Source organism: Hypanus sabinus, chromosome 19, assembly GCF_030144855.1.
Source record: "Hypanus sabinus isolate sHypSab1 chromosome 19, sHypSab1.hap1, whole genome shotgun sequence".
Classification (NCBI taxonomy): Eukaryota; Metazoa; Chordata; class Chondrichthyes; order Myliobatiformes; family Dasyatidae; genus Hypanus; species Hypanus sabinus.
In genome coordinates, this window is record NC_082724.1 from 42,514,958 (window position 1) to 42,536,761 (window position 21,804).

Here is a 21,804-nt window from a genome sequence, read left to right on the forward strand (position 1 = left end):
TCAACCATCACTGGAAGTGTCTCGGCCTGAAACATTGACTGTTCGTTTCCACGGATGTTGCCCGAGCTGCCGAGCTCCTCCAGCGTGTTGTGCGTGTTGCTTTGACCCCAGCATCTGCAGAGTATTTTGTGCTACTGAATGACTGACTGTGGTGCATGGATTAGGGAATATGTGATGGATGGGGTTACCAGGGGAACGAGGAACAGTCTGTCTAAATACCCAATGACTAACCAGGAGGGGTGTGAGTTTGTGTTATCATGAAAATGGTGTGCCCAGGGAGGGGTTGCATCTCTCTTGTCCAGCTTCTCAGGCTTTGGCATTTTGTTTTGGGAAATGCTGGGAGGCCATTCCATGCAACCTCACCCCACAGTATGGGAATGGCCTAAAAGAACTTGAGTCTCAGTGCTTTATGGGCTGATCCAACCAGTCACTGGGGCACGGTGACTGTGAGCGGGAGCAGTACGCTGGGATGACTGTGTGGTGTGAAGGTGGCACTCCCTGGATGCTAAACAGTACATACTGGATATGTGGCACCCAACATTACCCATGGCTTCTTGTGGGATGCTACGGCTCCTGCTATCTGGAGTGCATGGTACCATACATCCACTGTCTTAATAGAGTGGATGAGCACCTTGCCCATGACCGTCAACACAGTAAGAGCCTATCACAGAGGCCAGGCTGACCCAGGGACTGATACACATGGCATCTGTGATGGAGGCACTGGCCCAAAAGATGACTTTCAAGTACACAGAGTGTTAGCTGGGATGATGGCTATTCGGATGGCGGCCTTGCTATATCAGATGGCCTTCGTGTACCTGCTCACAGAGAAAGGTGGCACCTGTACTGTGATTGGTCAGGAGCGCAGCACCTACATTCAAGATGAGTCTGGGAACATTACTCACCTGGCTGATCAGATCCAGCAGTCAGTAAATAAGATCAGAAAATTAGGGGGCCAGCTCCATAGCTACTATACTCTGTGAGAAGCCGGCACTCTTTTGGTGAATTGGGAGCCTGGTGGACTACAGTAGCATACTGGTTAGTAATTGATGGGCTGATAATTCTATGTATATTATTTATGTTTTGTGTGTAGCACAGTAGGACTTCCACAAGGGTTTTACTAGCCTGCCGGCCAAAAGTCACCGTGTTGTGTCTTTTGAGGGGTGGAATGTTGCAGTGAATGTCAAGCTTACTTGCTCATCAAAAGACTCTCCCCTTTGGGAGGTGGGGATTGGCCCATGTATGGCAAATAATGCAACCCCTAACTCTACCTGCCATTTAGTGCACAATGTCAGCAGAGTCTAAATCTAGCACACAAAAACCATATGCCTTTTTATCACTCAGCTTAGATGAGTAATTGTAGCAGAGTGCAATTTGAAGGTTTTACTGAATGCTTTGTGTCTGTCTTGTTCTGTAAATAAATAACCTTCTTAATGGTAGTGAACATTTTCTGTCCCTGTTCATCAAACCTGATTTCACAAAACAGCAATGAACCAGATTTGATTAGGGACTTAAGGTAAAGGAACCCATAGGAGGAAATGATCATAATATGATAGAATTCACCCTGTAGTTTGAATCAGCATTAAAGTGGAGCAAAGGGAATTACAAAGGAACGGGAAAAGCACTTGTGGTGAACTATGCACCTGTCTGGACACGCCCCCTGCTGACTGCTCCTGTGGCTCCTCCCACAGACCCCTGTATAAAGGCGATCTGAGGCCTGACGCTTGGCCTCAGTCTCCAGGACATTGTATGATAGACACTCACCCCTGGTTCCTTCTTCCAGTCAATAAAAGCCGATATCTCGCCTTACGTCTCAGTGTGAGTTATTGATGGTGCATCAGCACTATCCAAAGCTTATTGGAAGGGACCACTGTCAGCAGAACAGCAATGGCCTGAGTTTCTGGGAGCAATTCGGAAGGTGGAATAAAAGCAAAAGAGAGAGCATACAATATAGCAAAAGTTTGTGGGAAATTAAAGGATTGGGAAGACTTTAAAAACCACAGAAGGAAACTAAAAAAAACATAACGAGAAATAAGTTGAAATTGAAGATAAGCTAGTCAACAATATAAATAAGGATACAAAAAGCTTGTTCAGAAATTTAAAGCTTTAAAGAAAGGCTAGAGTGGGCATCAAAGAACTGGAAAGCAAATTTGGAGGCATAGTAAGGAGGAATAATGAAACAGCAGATGAAATGAATAAGTGTTTTGTGCTAGACTTCACTGTGGAAGACACTATCAGTATGCCAGAATTTGAGAGTGTCAGAGGGTAAAAGTGAGTGTAGTCACCATTACTAAACAAAAGGTACTTAGGAAGCTGAAAGGTGTTAAGGTAGATAAGTCACCTGGATCAGATGGACCAGTGGAGGCAGTAGTAATGACCCTTCAAGAATCGTTAGCTTCTGGAATAGTTCAGAGGACTGGAAAATTTCAAATGTCCCTCCACTCTTTAATAAGGGAGGGAGACAGAAGAAAGGAAATTACAGGTCAGTTAGCCTGACTTTGGAGGTCGGGAAGGTGTTGGAGTTCATTATTAAGGAGGTGGTTTTGGGGCACTTGGAGGAACATGATAAAATATACCAAAGTTAGCATCGTTTCCTTAAGGAGAATTCTTGCCTGGCAAATCTGATGCAATTCTTTGAGGATATAACAGACAGGATAGATAAAGGAGAATCAGTGGATGGCACACACTTGAATTTTCAGAAGGCCTTTGACAAGGTACTTCACATGAGGTTGCTTTACAAGATAACAGCCCATGCTAATACAGGAAAGATACTAGCATAGATAGAAGAAAGGCTGACTGGCAGAAGGCACAGAGTGGGAATAAAGGGGGTGAATTCTGGATGGCTGCTGATGACAAGTGGTTTTCAGCAGGTTCAGTTTTGGGACCACTTCCTTTCACATTGAATGTCAATGATTTGGATGAATATTGGTGGCTCTGTGGCCAAGTTTGCGAACCATGCAAAGATAGGTGGAAAGGCAGGTAGTGCCGTGGAAGCAAGGAGCCTAGACAAATTAGGAGAATGGGCAAAGAAGTGGCATATGAAGTTTACTGTATGGTCATATAGTCTGCAGAAGGATCAGAGGTGTAGACTATTTTCTAAATGGGGGAAAAAATTCAATAATCAGAGTTGCAAATGGACTTGAAAGTCCTCATGTAGGATTCCATAAAGGTTAACTTGCAGGTTGAATCACTGGTAAGGAAGGCAAATGCAATGTTAGCATTCATTCCAAGAGGACTAGAATATAAATGTACAGATGTAATGCTGAAGCTTTATAAGGCTGCAATTGGAGTATTGAGAGCATTTTTCAGCCCCTTCTCTAAGATGTGATAACATTGGAAAGGGTCCAGAAGAGCTTCATGAGAATAATCCTGTGAATAAAAGGGTTAAGGTATGAGGAATATTTGATGGCTCTAAGCCTGTAAAAATGGAGTTTAGAAGAATGAAACCTTTTGAATACTGAAAGGCCCAGGTAGAGTGGATGTGGAGACGATGTTCTCTATAGTGGGTGAGTCTAGGATCAGAGGACACAGCCTCTGAATAGAGAGAAGTTCCTTTAGATAGAGGTGAGGAGGAACTTCTGTAGACAGAAGGTGGTGAATATGTGGAATTCATTGCCACAGACTGTGGAGGTTAAGTCAGAGGGCATATTTAAAGTGGAGATTGATAGGTTCTTGATTAGCCAAGTTGTCAAAGGTTATGGGGAGAAGGCAGAAGAATGTGGTTGAGAGGGATAATATATCAGACATAATAGATTGATGGAGCAGAGGTGATGGGCAGAACGGCCTAATTCTGTTCCTATGTCATTTGCTCTGACCTTACTTGCAATATTTCTGTTGCAATCGATGCTTCACACTCACAGAATGTTTAGGAGTGGAATTACTGTGATTGGGTCACCAGATGCTGCTTCTTTTTTTTTGTCCTGAAACCTACCACCCGGTCCTTTCCCTTTTCACACTTCTACCTTCTGGGAGAAGAAACTGAAGTTTGAAAGCCCAAACAACCAGACTCAAGAACAGCCTTTTCCCATTTACTCTCAGTGTTTTAAACCAATCACCTCCTTCATTTTCCCTTGCACAATCTCAGACACTTAATTCTACCTCTCTCAGTTATTAAATTATTACCATTCTGACATTTCTTTCTGCGCTCCCATCTGCATCAATTCCATTTTTTTTGTTCTTGTTGCCGTAGTTATTGTATTTTGTTATTTTGCAATAAAATCCGTTTATACTGTGTGCTTCCAAACAAGCAAGGAATTCCATTACACACTGCTATATATGACAATAAACTAATCTAGGATCCAGAATGCAACAAACTGCTTCCATTGTCAAACATCCATATCATGATTCAAAGTGTAAAATATCTAAGGGCATGGACTACAAAATAAATAATTATATTTCCTTCCCAGGAACATTGCTGAAAATCATATTGAAAATCTGAACATATCTGTCTATTTGCTTCTTTGGGCAGTATACATGACACAAGTGAAAGCAATTCTGAACCAGCCTATATGGTTAAAAAAAAAGATGGTTATATTACGGTATCCAAACAGAAATCCTACAGGATTTGGTTTGTCCAATACTCCTTTAATTTCCTGCTTTTAAAACAATGTCATGCTTTTACTTTTTGTAAAAAGAAATCTTCCAGCAATATACTTGCAGCTAGCATTTCTGAATAATCTATAACAATATAATGTACTTGATTTGTATTCCTTTCACCAATTTTCTATTAACTTCCTACTTCTACGAATTATAGGTGCACTAATACTTCTAGTTTAAGACTTTAGAGATCCTGGATTTTCACCCCTTCTCTTTACCAGTGCTTTAATTTTTGATGATGTTTTTTCTAGCCACACATCAATCACACGTGTATGATTTTGCTGTATCCTTATGAGATCATCGTGTACACTTTGCTAATCTTGAAGCTTTAACTTCACTTCCATTTCCTGATTTCTATCCTTTCTGACAGACAAAATGCTAGTGGACAGTTTCCTCTATTCTATAGAATTGGTTCTGTATTTGAGACTTTTAAGAGATGCAGAAATGGGCACATTAATATAAGGAAAATGGAAGAACATGCACATTGTGTAGGCAGAGAGAATTTGCCCATTTGACTACTAATTTAATTGGCTCAGCACTACATTGTGGGCCAGAGGGTCTGCTCCAGTGCTGTATTGTTCTATGTTCAATGTTTCTCAACAAATAGGGAAATTCATTAGAATTTAAAACCAGATTATACATTTCATAATTGTCCATGTCTTAACCAACCTTCAATCAAAGGTTTCTGTAGCATTTCAAGATTATATCCATCTGGTCTGGAGGAACAGTTTTAAGTTACCATATTCATCTAACAAGTAGCTGAGTGGCAGTAATTGAGTTTGATTGCTAATCTGCATTGTCCTTGGGTGGAATATCACGTTTGTAGCATTTACAAAACACTTAGATTACCCTCAAACAGTAGGCAAGTAACCTTACCAATATTTGATGTTACAACACCTATCGTCAACTTTCAATCAGTCACTAAATATTAATGTAAAATTCCCTTTGATTTTCAATTGTAATTCTATTGCCATAAAATATTCAGTTGTAGCAGCCAAAATTGGTCAAAAACCCAGGTTTTAAGTGAGCAACACCACATGATAAGTCAATAGGGATGGAATTCAATCAGGTAACAGATGTTCCCTGCAAGCCGCCTGCCTAATGAAAGCAAGTTATACCCCTGACAATCAGAGCAAGGAAGAAACATCAGACAGCCATTCAAGTGATTCACTTTCTGAAAGAAATCAACCATCTACATTGACACATTGGACGGAATGCCCTTCCATTTGAATGTAATGTGTGTACTTGCAGTGGAATCACGTTGCAATACACATACTTCAAGAAAAATAGCAGTGCTGCAAGGAGAAAGTAATGACTGGGAATATGTTACTACAATGCGCTCAAGTATTATGAAAAGCACACTGATGTGATGTAAGATGTGAGTGATTTACACTGACACCCAAACAGCAGAATGATGAGTTCATGGTTCAGTTTTTTTTCCCCCCCCCGATGCAATCTAATTTCTCTTGAGATTTCTTTGGTACTTTCCTGTGGCAATTTTACTGTGAGAATTGTATTGTCTGTTCAGATCCACTGAGAATGAGAATTCCTCTTCTGAAAGAAGGAGAAACTTGGGAAATATGTTTTAATGTTATGGCTCAGTTAGAGTAACTATAATTTTGTGCATTGTGTAAAATTAGTCTTAATATTTCATACAACTGATTTTCCCTTCAATTGAAAGCAATGGCTGAAAATCAAGCAGAGTTTTTAAGTAGGCTTTCAACTTGATATTTCTATTATCACCCAATGTTAAAATTATCCCCAGTGAGGTTAATCTATATTGGTAAACCACATTCAATTCCCACTCCTGTGATATATTAGTAACCATCCAGAACCATTTTGAGATTCTATAAATAGCAGCAGTCAGGTGTATTTATATCATACTCACTCTTTAACAGTACAACCTTTCTGTGAATTGAGTGATAAGGACCAGTGATCCAGCAAGCACAACTGGATGCACTGGATTCACAGTACAACAAACTACCAATAAGTTGCACCTGTCTGGCACTGCTATATTGCTGGTTTCATCGTTAGTGATTATGCCAAGTCTATTACCACCTAGTCTAATCAAAGCATTAACTCTGTGTATGAACACAGAGGTCATACAAGTAGAGTTCTGAAAGAAAATCTCAAAAAGCCACAAAATACGAAAATAGCTGCGTCTGGAATATACATCAAGTACTGGGTCATAGGATCTGAGTATTTTTTAGAAAATTGTTCATTCAGCTTACCTAAACAATCTTCATGTCTCCCATGGATACCAATGTTAAATATTTATTGCACTGCAAGATTTGCCATGGAGACCACTTATGCTCTTTGACTGAACATCACACAGAAGTACTTCAGAGAGAAGGCTAAGGTTGTAGCACATATAAAAACTTTGCTCAGTCTTTCATCAAACCTCTACTGAAAACATTAATTGGAAATAGTACAGACTGCGTGAATGGCAAAGGATTTTAAATAAACTGTCCTTAATAGAAATCAGATTTGCCTTTGTGGATTTTAGATTCCAACTTCCGTTGTTTATCCAGCACACTTCTACTGAAATTATTGTTTTATTCGGTTTATCCTTATTTGGGAAAAGCCTACATTCAAAAGCAAAACTGCTTAACATTTCTTCCCACCTTTCTTTGTTGATATTCTTGATTTCTCCTTCAAAGGCACCTGACCTTTGCTATCCACAGTAGATGATGCAACTCTTCATGTAGCTGTTCTTCAGGAACGAGCCTTGCTAGTGATTGTCAGCAGGTTTCCCAATCAGAGGTGGCATCAGACAATGCCACAACGTTATCCTCATTACGCAACCTCAGCAGGGGTTGCTGTCCAACCATTAACAACAGGGAAACAGATTAATTTACAGCTTCCTCAACCAAGACAGCATCTATCACTATCCGAGACCAAGATCAAGCCCTGGAAATTCCAGCTCAGAATCACTAGGCAAATGAAGCTACAACTTATTCTTTGAACCATTAAGAGAAAGTATCTATAGACTGCACAGCATTCTTGTAACTCATCTTGCAGTAGATGTACACCATGAATGAAACAATACATTAGAATTGTATAGCATGATTAGATAAAAAAACAATTATCATCCAAGTTCTGCTTAACCTTTCAATGATTTCTGCCAATTCATAGTTAAAATTTCAAATAATAACTATTATAGAAATAATATAACTATTACAAAAGTTTTTTCCCCTTATAATTAAACATCACAGCTAAGTAAGGCTTGACCTATTTTTTTACCTTTGAATTCCAAATACAAAACTTCCCAATTCTTTTTGCAGCTACTCTTAAGAAAACAGGCATTTTGGTCTTTTATCCTGAGCTTGCTAGTTCCAATCAGGAATGGTAAATTATGGTCATTCAAATTAAATAAAGGGGCCAACTGATTCAACACAATTGCAAATCTGAGTCGTTTGCCACAATTCTACGCCATAAATTCACAGATGCAAATCTCCTATGGCATGATTACACCTGAAAGTATATACAAATATAGTACCATGAAAAACTTTTTGCAGTAGCTTCACGGGCACATCATGAGATTTCTACTCTCTAATGATTTTTCCTGGTTTAAAAGAAAGCCTATCTCCTCTATGTCTTACCAACTTAAGCAACACCCCTTTCCTTTCAATAGTTAATAAGCAAAAATTCATTTCACCTCAATTATAAACTAGTATGCAGTACCAACTGGTTGGTGGTGGTATGTTGTGAGTCATGATATATTTGATTGAAAACCCCTTTATCTCCATGTCTATAATATTTTCCACTTTCTCTTTCATGCCACTTGGAATCCCTTCTCCTAGCCTCCACTTAAAATTTGGGAAGAATTCTATTCTTGTTACAAGTTTCTCTAACTTCTCACTTGATTGAACTTTCATTATTGTTCAGTTTGTTTGCTGCTCATAGAAATAATTATAAATTTCAATTGCAACTTTTACAGAAATGGATATTAAAGTTTTTTAACCTGATCTGAACAAGTTTTCAATGAAAAAAAATCCTTCCATAACATCTTGTAAAGAAGTTGAGAACCCTCAGCTAATCATATAGTAATATAAGGATACAGGCCTTTCAGCACAATGAATTTAAGAATTTTATGTGTAGCTCTGAGAGGTTTGAGAGCAGGGACATTTTTTTAGGATGAACAAGTTTGCTTGCAGACAGACTACTAGACTGGTCAACAATCTCCACTGTTTAGATTGAGCTCCAAACTACTCCTTTATATAATATGCTACCACAGAGAAGTGTGGCACTTTGGTTATTCATTCAGAATATAATCACTTGAATTCTATGGATTAAGGAGTAGTGATGAAAATAGGTGCTGAGATTGAAGTACAGATATGATTCTTAGCTAATGATGGATAATCTTGAAGTGCCAGGTTGTATAGTTGCATTCACATTCTCTCCTCACTATGTCCAGCCCTAAAACCCATTGAGCAATGTAGAGTTACCCAACTTGCACTTCCTGACTCACTTAGAAAAACAGAAAACCCACAGCACAATAAAGGCCCTTCAGCCCATAAAGCGATGCTGAACATGTACTTACTTTAGAAATTACCTAGGGTTACCCATAGCTCTCTATTCTTCTAAGCTAAATGTACCTATCCAAGAGTCTCTTAAAAGACCCTGTCACTTTTGCCTCCACCACCGTCGCCGGCAGCCCATTTCATGCACTCACCACTCTCTGCATAAAAAAAACTTACCCCTGACATCTCCTCTGTACCTCCGTCCAAGCACCTTAAAACTGTGCCCTCTCATGTTAGCCATTTCAGCCCGGGGAAAACACCTCTGACTATTCACACGATCAGTGCCTCTCATCATCTTATACACCTCTGTCAGGTCACCTCTCAACCTCTGCCGCTCCAAGGGAAAAAGGCCAAGTTCACTGAACCTATTCTCAAAGGCATGCTCCCCAATCCAGGCAACATCCTTCTAAATCTCATCTGCACCCTTTCTATAGTTTTCACATCCTTCCTGTAGTGACGTGACCAGAACTGAGCACAGTACTCCAAGTGGTGTCTGACCAGGGTCCTATATAGCTGCAACATTACCTCTCAGCTCTTGAACTCAATCCCACGGTTGATGAAGGCCAACACACCGTATGCCTTCTTAAGTCAACCTGTGCAGCAGCTTGGAGTGTGACCCCAAAATCCCTCCAATCCTCCACACTGCCAAGAGTCTTACCATTAATACTATATTCTGCCATCATACTTGACCTACCAAAATGAACCACCTCACACTTATCTGGGTTGAACTCCATCTGCCATTTCTCAGTCCAGTTTTGCATTCTATCAATGTCCCGTTGTAACATCTGACAGCCCTCTACACTATCCACCACACCCCAAACCTTTGTGTCATCAGCAAATTTATTAACCCATCCCTCAAATTCCTCATTCAGATCATTTATAAAAAGCACAAAGAGAAGGAGTCCAAGAATAGATTCTTAAGGCATACCATTGGTCACTGACCTCTATGCAGGATATGACCAGTCAACAACCACTCTTTGTCTTCTGTGGGCAAGCCAATTCTGGATCCACAAATCAATGTCCCCTGTAATCCCATGCCTTCTTACTTTTTCAGTAAGCCTTGCATGCGGCACCTTATCAAATGCTTTTCTGATATCCATACACACTACATCTATTGCTCTACCTTCATCAACGTGTTTAGTTGCATCCTCAAATAATTCAATCAGGCTCGTAAGTACAACCTGCCTTTGACAACGTCATGCTGACTATTCTTAATCATATTATACCTCTCTTAATATTCATAAATCCTGCCTCTCAGGACCTTCTCCATCAACTTACCAACTACTGAAGTAAGACTCGCTGGTCTATAATTTCCAGGGATATCTCTACTCCCATTCTTGAATAAAGGAACAACACCTGTAATCCTCAAATCCTCCGGAACATCTCCCAACCCCATTGACGATTCAAAGATCATTGCCAGCGGCTCAGCAATCTCCTCCCTTGCCTCCCACAGTAGCCTGGAGTACATCTCATCTGGTCCCAAAGACTTATCCAACTTGACGCTTTCCAAAAGCTCCAGCACATCCTCTTTATTAATATCTATATGCTCAAGCTTTTCAATCTGCTGTAAGATATTCCTACAATCGCCAAGATCTTTTTCTGTAATGAATACTGAAGCAAAGTATTCATTAAGTACCTCAGCTATCTCCTCCAGTTCCATACATACTTTTCCACTGTCACACTTGATTGGTCCTATTTTCTCACAAATTATCCTCTTGCTCTTCACATACTTGCAGAATGCCTTGGTGTATTCCTTAATCCTGCTTGCCAAGGCCTTCTCATGGCCCCTTCTGGTTGGCCTAATTTCATTCTTAAACTCCTTCCAGCTAGCCTTATAATTTTCTAGATCTCTATCATTACCTAGTTTTTTGAACCTTCTATAAGCTTTTCATTTCCTCTTGACTAGATTTTCAACAGCCTTTGGTTCCTGTACCCTACCACCCTTTCCCTGTCTCATTGGAGTGTACCTATGCAGATTGCCATGCAAATATCCCCTAAATGTTTGCCACATTTCTGCTGTACATTACCCTGAGAACATCTGCTCTCAATTTATGGTTCCAAGTTCCTGCTTGATAGCTTCATATTCCCTTACTCCAATTAAACATTTTCCTAACTTGTCTGCTCCTATCCTTGTCCAATGCTATGATAAAGGAGATAGAATTGTTATCACTATCTCCAAAATGCTCTCCCACTGAGAGATCTGACACCTGACCAAGTTCATTTCCCAATACCAGATCAAGTACAGCCTCTCCTCTTGTAGGCTTGTCTACATATTGTGCAGGATACCTTCTTGAATACACCTAACAAACTCCACCCTATCTAAACCCCTTGCTCTAGGGAGATAGCAATCAATATTGAGGAAATTAAAATCTCCCATCACAACAACCCTGTTATTATTGCACCGTTTCAGAATCTGTCTCCTCATCTGCTCGATGTCCCTGTTACTATTGGATGGTCTATAAAAGATACCCAGTAGAGTTAGTGACCCCTTCCTGTTCCTAACTTCCATCCAGAGACTCAGTAGACAATCTCTCCATGACTTCTTCCATTTCAGCAGCTGTGACACTATCTCTGATCAACAGTGCCATGCCCCCACATCTTTTGCCCCCAGCTGTTTTGACCTCTTCCCTGTCCTATCTGAAACATCTATAGCTTATCAGTCACGAAGTCCAAAATTTTTGCAGCCCAACATGCTGTCATTCCAAGCCTGAATAAAATTCAAAGTTGAAATGCCATGGCATTGTAAGAACTATTCCTGCTGGATCCATCTTTATTTAGTTCATTAATTTATTTCATAATAATGTTTTAACTTCTTCCCATCTACTTTTTTTTTAAAATATAACTTCTTTATTACCTAGTATGTATTTATATTGACCTTAAAATTAAAACAATAATGGTAAGATCCCAGAAGTCAACTTATTTCAAGTTGGCTCACCACTCCCACTTCAATTATTAAAAGTAACTTTGATCTTTTTTAGGGGTACCCACATCATCAGGTTAAGAAGCAATTTCCATTAAGTACTTCAAAAAATTCCCTGGTGCTTACTGATTGCCGACATTAAAAGATCCCAGCCCATGCCTGGAAGATTACAATTACTCATAATTACAGCCAAGTTCTGAACACTAATCTTCATGACCTCTAATCTCGGTCTTCCTCCTTCACCTTTATAAATATTATTGACTGAGCACTTATTTTACATGAAAATAATTAGTGTACTCTGCAAAATTAATCTGGTGGGTTGCACATACATCTGACAGTTGCTGAGAAATATCTCTCTGTTTTTGATATTTAATTCACATATAAAAGCTTCATTTTAATTTGCTTGGGTAATTCTAATTTTCATTCTAATTTTTGCACATGGCTGTATTAATTAGATCAGAATCAACATCCTGTATTCCAAAATCAGATAAAAATGCAAAGCGATGCTTCCTCGGGTTTAAAGATAAAGGCTAGTGTCTAAACCTACAGTACAATCTATTTGTTCTTTGATTCAAAAATATTTTTTGCTTTTGCGGACATTCAAATGTGGCTGAAAGAAATGCTGCTGCTTATAATAGCAATCTAAAAAGTGTTATGATGATAAGAATCTAATGATGCATTTTAGCCATCTCCATTAAGGTGACCAGGCATCAACAATTAGGGTGATGTCATAACAGCACATGCATAATACAACATTGACACATGTCAGGTGTGTAAAGGACACACTGTCAATTAAAAATTGTTGTCATAGAAACAATTGCAACCTGGTATTGAAATAAGACTTGGCAGCTTTTCTTCATTAATTGATAACCTTACAAGAAAAATTCAGATTTTTGTACCTTTAATTAAAAGAGAGGGAAAGGAAAACATTGAATGTATGACACCTCAGTAATGAGCATGACCAAACTGAGACTGCTCTTTGTGCTATAGTGGCAGCCCCATTTATTAACAAAAAATAACCTCTTTGCTTTCTAAAGATGGTAACCAGTTTGTAATCATTGAATACCTTTTTAAATAATAAACATAAATAGTTTCACTTTCTCTTCATGCCTATTGAGAATACATTCAATGGAAGCTTTGATTCTGGCATACTTTCCCTCAGACTCCCATTAAATTTAGAGTGGGATTATTTGAAATAGCACCTACTATTTTAAGACTTCTACACTGTGTTCCTATCAATCTTTAACCACTTCCAGAATTCTTGGGAGCATTCTTCCTCACACACAGAAAAATCCAAGGATAAATTTTGAATATATCAAATCAAAATATAATTTCTTTATTAAAAAAACCTGATGAAGATCAACAGACCAGTTTAAACTGGAATATGAAAATACTGTACCTCAACATGGTTCTGCCTCATTCAAAAATAAACACAATCCTATTTGATCTTCAGTTGAGACTGTTACATTTATCATTAGTTTTCAGAATTCATTTTGTCAGGCAGGAATTGTGCTTTTCAATTTTTGTCTCCACACTACCTTCTCTCACTGTTCTTGTCATCCCCATCATCTCGGACCTTTCAAAGCTCAAAAGGACGTATTCATGGACCTTACTGGCTTCCAGTCTGTCAACATCTAAATCCTGAATTCTGTTCTACACTTCTTTGTGCGGCATCATCTTGTTGTACAATATGTTGGTCCCAGCTTTTAGACGACACTCTCATGTCTAACTCAGGAGGTCACACATTTTAGATTTATATTTGCTTTTGAGTGCCAAGGTATTGACCTCAAACTGTCAGCATTGTTTATAAAACTCTTGTTGTGCAAAACAAAAGCAACTAATGAAATAAATGCCCTGTAAACACTTTGCAATCTCTCTAATTTGTGATAGGCATAATATAAATGAACTAATCCATTTTCTTTGTGTTTGCTTGCTTAACATTCCAAGTTTAAGGCTTCTTATTGATTTATTTCTATTTCCTGAGCACATTCTTATTCATTGGATCATTGGCAGCATCAACTTCACTTAATCTCCCAGTAGTGTCTGGAGCTTTCTCGGTGAACCTCATCACCATATGATTTCTCTCTTGCCTTCGCAGGTCTCATCAAATCTGTCTTTTTAAGCAGACTTTTTGATTAGGATGCTTAACTTTTCTCTTGCAACTGGCATCATTTTTCTGGTGTGAATAACCTCACATTTACAGGTGTTCACAGCATATCGTAGAAATCTGATTTTTTTTAGTTGTTTATGTCATTCTTTTCAGCAAATTAAATTGCTATCTTTAACTAAGGACTTCACAATAATTGTAGCATGGTTAAAACTAAAATAATTTTGATAAAATTATAATAACAAATTACTGAAATTTAAATGTTGGGGGGTGTGTGAAAATCATTTGAACTTCTATTGAAGGAGGGGTTTGGTTTTTCCAGTCCCAGATGGATCACTCAAGGGAAATGAATACGCACGACAGTGTGATGGTCCCTCATAAATTCTGAGCATGTTTCATAGCAACATGATCAAAATATGGTCTGATGGAAGCTTTTCAGCTGTCCTTGGGTTAGAAGATCTAATTTTTTAATCACAATCATGAAGGGTAAGGATAATTATGATACGAGAAGTGAAGAAAGATCTAAATAAATGCTGTACATTCATTATGTTAATATTTTGCCATCTTACAATGTTTGTATTGACCAAGTAGTAAAACATGTGGTGTGTAGAAAAAACAGTTAATATAAAAAGCTAAACTGATTCTATTGGGCCAGCCCATTTCTCACAGTTTTGTCAAATAATATTGGTAGCATCATAGAATATTCAACTTCAGCAGTGACAAGCACTGAATAATCTTCACCTCCACATCTTATTGCCTTCAGACATTAAAGCAGACGCTGCATAATTCCACTGATACTGCTTTGGTGCAGACATAGTGGGAGATGACAAAGCGGAAGAACAGGATGTTTCTATTCTCTCTCCTGCCAGCCTGTAAAGATTATAGTTTTATCAATCACAGATCAGATATTAGAAATGCATTCAGGAATATCATATGACATTTCAGTTTTTCCTCATCTTTAACCTACATTTCCCCAAGGACAATTGACTCATTTTGGACAGTTCACACATTGCAGTTTCTAATCCATTCAGTTTTAGATGGGAATTAGAAAATTTGTCATTGCTAACCTTTCCCCTGACTGGGATCAACTTTCAATAAAGGTCAACAGCAACATTTAAAAATCTGCTCACAGACTACAGTACAACTCTAAAGATACTTTCTAGTGATAGACCAACATGCTTCATAGAGTTTCTATTCCAAGAAGCCAACATATTTTAGCAACGACTGAAAACATCAGATGGTTAAAATACTCCGGATATATGCACTGTTATAAATTGGATTGACTAATTGTTTGGCATTGAATGTTACTTAAGTGCTATTTAAAATGAATCACCTCAGCAAAATCATTCACACGAGAGTGTACAAATCATTAATCGTTGACAATGTGACAGAGTATAGAATATTTCCCCCATTATGAAGGAGGTTTTTCTTGCAAACTCTGGATTGTGACTTGAAATAAAAGAATGAAGGTTTGCCACAAAAGTATTTAGAAATATAACTTGTTTGAGATAAAAGAATGCAAGATTCTTATCACTCCATCTTCCAGCCTCATTAACACAAACACACACATGTATACATAAATAATTTATCTTTCTTTAAATTTGGGAACTGTTGGCTCTGCATCTCCTGTTTAACAACATTAGGATGTATTGTTAAATTACAATTAGCAAGTCAGATGGACAATAAAAAAATCATTTAAATGCTCAGAACAAATCAATTCTCTCTGAAAGGTACCTCAGATCTTACAGTTGTATTTATACCTTGGAAATTCAGACATGTGGTACTATTTTTACAGCCATTATGTGAAAGGTAATCTGGAACATGATTATACTGCTTTCTTGTTCACTATTCAACTTTAGCAGTGGCACTGAATAATTTTCATCTTTGGATTTTATTGCCCTAAGACTTTTGAAGGAGACACTGCATAATTCCTGTAATGTTGTCTTGTTCACTCTGGTGCAGACATAGTGGCAGACGACAGAACTGAAGAACAGGATATTTCCATGCCTTCTCTCTCAGATCAATGTGCTTGGCTTTTAACTTTATCAATTACAAATCAAATATTAGGGTACACTTTTAACTGTAGCTCACTAAGAATCACATTGAAGGAAATAGATAAATTAGTTGATAGAAAAGGCCTCAAGGGGTATAAGGAGAGAACAGGCATTGAGACAAATGTTTTTTTCTCTGAATGGTGAACTAGATGAGCAGGGCCAAATGGCTTACTCCTGAGTGTTACTCTCTAAAATTCAAGCAAGAACTTTTGGTCATGAGTTATGCCTGCAATTGTGATTTATATTGAGAACTCCCAAAGACCTTGTTATCCCTCCAAGGTGCCTTTACTGTGTCAATGAGAAAATACAACTGTGTTAACACTTTGCTCAACATACTTTATACAACCAGATACTCACAGCATTGTTTTCTTTTCAGTAAAACAACAAAGTTAGTTCCACAAGCATTACTCAGGATAGTTATGTCACTATCTCTTCAAACTCTCAGCAACACCTTCTATCTGCCTTGCCCCTTGGTTATAAGCCTTCTCTTCCTCCCATGGTAATTACTCCCGAGCAACTGTTTGCCTGTCACACCAAGCATGTGCCACTTTGTTGAAATCTGTCTTGTCTCAATCCCTGACTCTTTTGCACACTCCCCCCATCCTAAGCAAATGGAGATACTGGCCCTTTTTTTTCTGGCAATCTCCCAGATTCACGTGCAGCAGATATTACCTTTTTTTTGTGAGCGCCAACATGTATAAATAGCACCCAACAACTTAAACTTCACATGTTATTGAACTTCTCCATAGAGGAACACTAACTGGAAGAGTCACTGGGTTGCCACACCAAGAATGCTTGCCACTCAACAATTCATATCTATCATGTGGGTTGTGAGGGAGAATTAGGAGAGGCACGTAAAAAGCAGGGTTACCTTACATACTAAATTTGCTAATGCGATTAAGAATAGGTTCTGTACAAGAGAATGCCTGAAGAAGGGGTAATTGTTCAACTGTTATCCAGCATAATCTGTTAGTGTTCTTTCTATCTTTTAATATGTACCAGCAGCATATTACAAATAAAAACATGACTGTACTTACATTTTAATTTAACTAGCTACACTGTAGAATCATAGTAATTTACAGCAGGAGCCATTCTCCATCTAAACACTGCAATGCAAAACATAGCTACACAGGTTAATCCAACATTCCAGCTTTGCAGACAATTGCTGCGAAGGTGTTCATGGAGGTACATTTCCAAGTGATTTTTACCACCACCATCCTTTCAGCTCACATGCTTCAGAAGCCCACAGCTACTTAGATTAAAAAAAAATCCCTGAATCCCCTATAATGCTTGTATCAATTAAATATGTGGTCCACTTACTCTGTGCTAAAGGAAATCAGCCTTTCCTTTTGTTTTATTGTAGGTTTCTCATAATACAATCTCACACAACATCCTTTGGTCTATAGAAAGTAACTAAGGTTTCTTATTATAATGACATAGTTCAGTTCTGACAACATTTCCCCTTCTTTAGTGGTATCATGTGCATTCTGTAGTTTGGAAACCAGAACTAGAAACGATGCTCCAATTGTGGACTAATTTGTGTTATATAGCATCATAGTCATTGAGATGGAGTACAGAAATTGGCCCTTTGGCTCATCAAATCCATACTAACCAAGTAACTACTTTTACACTGATCTTACCTTAACCTTAACCTAGACCTATTCTCTTCACATTCCCATCAATATCTCCCATATTCCACCACTCACCAACAAACCAGGGGCAAATCACCTATTAGCTGGTACATTCTTAGAATGTGAAAGGAAACCCAAATGGTGTCCATGGAGACACTGCATGCAACTTCAGACATTCAGCTCCTGAGGTCGGTGCTGGGGCAAGGGCTTTCTGTTAATGTGGCCATGTAGTGCAGCTGGAAGTTTTCATTAGCCTGATGCCCAGTTCAGACTCCAGGTAACAGCAGAGAAACAATGTTTGTGCTGACACTGTCCCAGAATGAGTTGCACCTTTAAGCTACATTCTACGTCGGTGATGACAGGAATGGTTATCATGAATTTATAAACATCATTAGGTAAGCATTTGTTTCCAGAAATAGAAAACACAAGACAAATATACATTAATAGTGCATGAAAGGGCAGCATTTCACAAAGAAATGATCACTACCACATTCTATAGCCTGAGACAAACTGATTTTTGCAGGATTTGTGGATTAACTTTCTAAAAGTAAGTTAATTCTGTATGGACCTAATTAACCCATCAACCCATTTTTTTTTTTAGTACCAAAGGCAACCCAATCTCTGACATTGACCCACGCCATTCTGCTTCTCAGACACTTTCTCAAACTCCACTTACAGACATCTGACCTTCATAGCTCCAGGCCTTCTATCAAACAGCCATCAAACATCAGCTCCACACACAACCCTGCTCCACTCCTCTCCAGTGCCTATTCTGCTCACAAACAACACTTCAGAGCCTAATCCTTCACCAAAGTTGTCAGCCCACAACAACTCCGATCACAGACTTCATCTCAAAAACTGAAAGTATATAGTGTTTTTTAAACAAAGATTCACTCTGAACTTCGCAGACACAAAAATGAAATGGCTAATAGCACACCCCTCCAATAAGCATCAATAACTGCTAAGTAGTCCATGGCTTTGTTAACATCAGCAGCATTCACAGAAGCAAACAGGTTACAGACGTCAAAGTGGAAAGGTCACTAAATTTACAACTGGTGGTTTCATTCCTCACATCATCTTGTCAATCATGCCAAAACTGCACAATGTACCAACAAATTGAACAAACAAAGGAACCCCCCAGCCCTTCAAATAGAAACACGGCTCATTAGTCATTCTGCTAACAAGCCAACGGACAGCGGTGAGAAAGCCAACTTTCTTGAACTCCGTACATCTCAGGTTGGTATGATTGGGTCCCACCAAACCAAGAAACCAGGATGTTTCAACTACCCAAGCCCCAATCTGAGCGAATACAGTGTAAACACTCCCCACTTACAATTATCTGTTGGCAAGAAATAACAGATCAAACACTGCATACAATTAGAAAGAAGGCATATTTATGAATGTCAGCTCAATCGGACAATTATTAAAAGAAGAAAAAGAAAAGAAAAAAAAAATAAAAGGTTTATAATTAAAGTCTAAATGTGCACAGTTTTGAAGTTCATATTTTCCAATAGCTGCATATGTCCCTTTCTTACAGCATTGATTCCTTATCACCGGCCACTGGTAGAACTTCCCCTCTCAGACTCCAGTGATCGCACATTTCAGTTGAATCAAATTGTATAGTGATCTCTCCCAATCATCTTCTCTCTCCACCTCCCGGCGAAGGACCTCAAACCCCACCAGTGTACGTCACAAAACCCTCTCTGCCCAGCTTTCTCTGGAACCTTCTCCCAATTCCATCATCCTGATTGGCTGACCCAGCATTCACAGTTGAACATTATAGTCACTTACCTGTATGTGAAGCCCAAACACTAACAGCAGAACACACTGATTCTACAGAAAGCTACTAAATGAAATACTCTATAGCATTAGCAGAAAAATTCTTAACCAGGACATTACATAAACAAAGCTGAGGACTACTTTACCATTAGGCAGGGGTTCCCAATTTTTTTTATGCTATGGGTCCTATCATTAACTATGGGATTCATGAACCCCAGATTGGGAACACCTGCCATTGAGGACATCTATATTTGTATATGGCTGTGTCATGCTATTTAAATATTGCAGCTGACAATTATGAAGTAACATAATTTTATTTTACCTTAATGCCTGTTGATTAATGAAATGTGTTACATGCATATTAGTATGAAAAATTGTATTGCATGCAAATATTGTATTCTTTATTTTACAAAAAAATTCTCTTAATTAGTTTCCAGGTGGATATGCTAATGTGAAATATGCTTGATATTTAACAGCAATCCAAGCTCGGTTTTTGAAGAAGTTCAGTGGGTGATGTGCATGCACACAGACTGTGCCTAATTTTTTTCCATCAAAGTAGTAAAATTGCAAATTACCTGCAAAATATTGAATTTCCCTTGGGCAGGGAATTGTAACATTGGTATATGCCTCAAGGCTTTCTACTCTCTATTGCACATATTAAAAAAAATACATGCTTATTGCTATTTTGAGTCTGACATCAAATAAAATGGAAAAAAAAAACCTGACAATTCCCAAGATATGCATACACTTAGCTTGCATTTTTCTACAGATGCTCAGCACCAAGGAATAGACAAGAAGTATCCAGTGCATATTAACTCACATCTGTTGGCATCAATGCAGATTTGGGATTTGTTTTCTCAAATTCATGCTGGCCCTGACATATTTGCTAAGAGACAAGTATTCAGTTAAAAAGAGACTAGTTCAAATGCAACTGGCTCAGGGTCCTTCATGTGATGCTTGCACAAGCAAGCTGTAATACTTCACAATTGCTATAAGTAACATTGCAGGTTAATATTCCTTCTTGCTGAAATCCACTGGGGTAGCCTATTGTGCCCAGTGCTCCCAATGCAGTCTCCTCTATGTTTGTGAGACCCATTGTAAATTGGGGAACTGTTTTTTTGCGCACCTCTGCTCCATCCACCAAAACCGGAACTTCCCATGGCCAAACATATTAATTCCTATTCCTGCTCCAATATGTTGGTCCATGGTTTCCTCTTGTGCTATGATGAGGCCGTCCTCAAAGCGGAGGAGCAACACCTTATGTTCTGTCTGGGTAGCCTCCAAACTGATGGCATGAATATTGATCTCTCCTTCTGGTAAAAAAAGTTTCCCTCCCTCATCCCTCTATTTCCCACTGACCTCTTACCTCTTCCCACCTGCCTATCACCTCCCCTGGGTTCCCTCCTCCTATGGTCCACTCTCCTCTCCTATCAGATTCCTTCCCTACACACCTGGCTTCACTTATCACCTTCTAGATGTCCTTTGTCACTTTTTATTGTCATGTCTCTTCTCTTCTTTTCCAGTCCTGAAGAAAGTCTCAGCCTGATATGTTGACTCTTTGTTCCCCTCCGTAGATACTGCCTGACCTGCTAAGGTCCTCCACAATTTTACACGTGTTGCTTTGGATTTCCTGCATCTGCAGACTTTCTCCTGTTTATGATACCTAGTGTTCTTGTTTTTCTATTCAGTAGTATTACATAATAGCATTTTCTACACTTGCTACAATCTTTAACTTCATTCTCATAATTACAGGTAAATAATAAATATTTAAAAATACACATATTGTAGAGTAGAATGGCTAATATTGTAGCCTGATATTCGCAGCTTTCTGGCAAAGTTTGCAGATGGTACAAAGATCGGAGGAAGTGTAGGTAGAGCTGAGGAAGCAATGTGATTACAGAAGGACTTAGACAAATTGGAAGAACGGGCAAAATAGTGGCAGATGGAATACAGTGTTGGGAAATGTATGATAATGCATTTTGGAATAAAAGTGTGGACTGAAATCTAAATGGGAAAAACATTCAAACATCAGAGGAGCAGTGGGACTGAGGAGTCCTCGTGCAAGACGCCCAGAATGTTAATTTACAAGTTGAGTATGTGGTAAAGAAGGCAAATGCAGTGTTGGCATTCATTTCAAGGGGAATAGAAAACAAGGAGATAATGCTGAGGCTTTATAGGGCACCAGTCATGCCACACT